Source organism: Belonocnema kinseyi, chromosome 1 (assembly GCF_010883055.1).
Source record: "Belonocnema kinseyi isolate 2016_QV_RU_SX_M_011 chromosome 1, B_treatae_v1, whole genome shotgun sequence".
Lineage (NCBI taxonomy): Eukaryota > Metazoa > Arthropoda > Insecta > Hymenoptera > Cynipidae > Belonocnema > Belonocnema kinseyi.
This window is the reverse complement of record NC_046657.1, coordinates 170,969,945-170,973,130: the sequence shown is the minus strand read 5'-3', so window position 1 is coordinate 170,973,130 and position 3,186 is coordinate 170,969,945. Positions and strand designations below refer to the sequence as shown.

General features: G+C 26.3%; 1 protein-coding gene across 1 annotated transcript in view; it reads left to right on the top strand.

Annotated features, from left to right (window-relative positions):
- The window catches only part of LOC117183094, a 6,763-nt gene that overhangs the window by 595 nt on the left and 2,982 nt on the right, over positions 1 to 3,186 (top strand). The window lies entirely within an intron of this gene.

The following is a 3,186-nucleotide window of genomic DNA, read 5'->3' as shown; positions in this document are numbered from 1 at the left end:
TTTTAGCGAGAAAGTTCCGTCAAGGCGTCCCTTTTGACATATTAAAAATGCTAGAACAAAGCAATTGCCAAACCGGTTTTTTTTTCTTTTTGAAAACAGTTCCAAAAGTTACAGTTGCGTGTACGTTTAATTCCCATTGCAATTTAGATCAAAATGTTCGACAGAAAAAAGATTTAAAAAAAAGGATAAAACAGAGGCTACAAAAATCTGCATAGATCTAAAAAAAGATATTTCAGACCTGTTATTTTGGGAATTGCAAGGTTTCAAAAACTGATTGTTTTTGTTGCATTTTTGACTAAAAACAGAGAATTGTTTATTGTTGAAAATATCTCGTTTCCTATGCATCCCACGACAGAATTGCATAAAATTAAATGAATGTGAAGTCAATTTGGCATAAGTTCAAGAAAAAAAGTGTCCTAGTCCTAATAGGTCACGAGATATGACCTTGAAAAGTGCACTCTTCCTGCATAGAGGCACTTGAGCGTACCGTAAAATAGAAATACTGTCGTATTTCGAAAACTTTGTCTCAAATAAGTGTATATAATTCATTTAGCATGTATGATACGTTTTTTACCATTAATAAATAATTCATTGTTTTTAATAAAAGCTTTCTATCGCCACTTATGATTACTTTTTGACCTTCTTTTTAATATTTTCGTGCCAAAAAAGTGATTGAAAATGTATGATATGTTTTTTTATAAATTAACAAATATGTTTTAATAATACTTTTATAACAATTTCTTCTCATAACCACTGTTTAATACTTTTTGATTACTTTTGTGACAAAAAAGTCATTATAATTGATTAAAAATGTGATATGTATTTCTTTTCAGCAAATAAATAGTATTTTAAAAAATAATTTTGTGTAACAATATCTTTGCATATCAACTTTTGAGTACTTTTCTAACGAAAGAGTAATTATAATTTATTAAAAATGTGATATATACTTTTCATAAGAAAAAGGTTTCCGGAAAACGCTCTTATAACAGCTTTTTTCTGAAACATGTTATTTTTGAAGTCCGTGTACGCCATAACTTAAAATCGACTGGACCAATCGTTTTGAAATGTTGCAAAGTACTTCCTAACATAAGTCAACAGGTATCCCTGGAAGCTTTTTTGTTTTCTTTTTAAAAATAATTAATTACTTCACAATAACAAATTAGCCAATTTTTTAGCTAAAATCGAGTTTTTGGCTTCCAAGTGCTGCGAAAAATTAAAAAATCGAAAAAAATCCTCCCAGAGTTAGCTCAAAAAACATCTCCTTTAATAAATGCATTTTGATTTTTTTGTTTAACGTGATTCTGTCACTGTCACTCGCTCAATTTTTAATATTTTACAATGAAAATTTGGGAAAATATTGTTCAACTGTTGCGTTATTATATGAAAATCGACTAAATAAACTTAAAATATCCCCTTAAATTTAGCAGACATACAGACCAAAAGTTAAAGAAAAAATTAAATTAAGGAATACTTTTTGCTACTCAAGTAAAAAAGTAACGACGACGCTTAACTTTAAAAATGTAGAGGTTACGTTTCACATGATTTACTCTGGAGTAACTAAACTGATTATTGCATAATTCCGAAATCATTGATTAATCAGTGAAATGTCTAACTACTATTTTAAACAGTTAATTTTCCACTGATTCACAGTTTGAGTATATCTTATTGATTGCAACCGATCATTTGGTCGGGTATAATATTAACTGTTTTGATTTCCTGGAAAACTAAAAAATCCTTTGAAAAAAGACTCATTAAGTCTAAGTGTGTTAGAATTGCTTGATTCTCGTGACATAATTTAAGTTTTCCATGAAACACGTCTTTTTTCTAACTTACTTTATTTTTAAAGATTATTTATGCAGTAACACTTATATGCATTCAACTCCAATTTTTTACACTGATTATTTTCTAATTATTCTAATTTAAGATTTTTCGATTCAGAAATAAGATGATGAATCAGAAATTAACTAGAATCAGACCTTAGGATTAAATAAACATTCCAATTTTATATACAGGAAAAGAATTTTAATTAACAAGAAACAAATTATCGATTTTATAAATTATTTTTATACAAAATTCTCAATTTTGAAGTCAAGTGTAAGAACAAAGATTGATTTTACTTGAAAATATCTATAATTGATTTAGAAAAACAATGTTTAATGTCAGCAAAAATTTTTATTAATTAAAACAAGATATTTATTTTAAATAACCAAAAGATTGTTTGAAAAAGTAAGTAAGGACACACAAAAAATTACTTAAATCAATCATCATTTGTTTAACCCTATATATCAAAAAAATACTTTGTTTAATTAAAAAAGAATTTTTTATATTCAAGCGACGTTTGTTTAATACAAATATTTTTTCGGTGCTACAAGAATTTTTTGTAAAATATTACTTTTACATGGTATGCGCGGGTTTTGGGCAAAAAAGATACATGGGCGCAAGCGCTTCTTTTAAAATTTGCAATGTATATTATAAAAAGAAATTGTAATAAAAAACCATTTTGCTCAGCGATGATTAAAAATGAATTATAGGGTCAAAACAGTTCTACAAAAGAACTTTTATTTTATAAATTTATGAATTTTAAATATAATTAAATTCTATTTGCTTCAAAACTGAATAAGAAAATTACTTCAAAATTATGTTCCAAAATAAGAACTGTATAGTTTATAGACGTTTTTGTATATTTGCAAAAAAAAACTTTAATCGAAGCAAAAGTTGTGAAACTTTGTTTTAATCGTCGGTACAATTCACGTTGTAATTAAATGATGCGCATGACTTCGAAAATTAAAAAATTAAACTTTGAAATTATTCAAAGAATACTTTTTTTTCAATCTGTATTAGGAATCTTGATTCAAATACTTTTATGGTAACATAAAGCAATATTGGACACATATCATCTAACTTTGAGGATCTATCGCGTGAGATTTATGTGTAAAATTTCATACATTTTTTAAATATCTAATTTGTATTGTTTCCCACATGAAAAATTTGCATTTTTAAGTTTAAGTAGACTAAGTTATCTGAAAAACATATAATTTTTTAGAAATGAATTCTAAGTTATCGCTCCCCATAATATACCAATTTTTCATCAAGTCCTGTTAAACGTGTAATTTTTGAAAATATTTCGCTTCGTTGCGCCAAATATTTATAAGTTCATCCAAAATAGTCTAATTTAAATAATTTTTT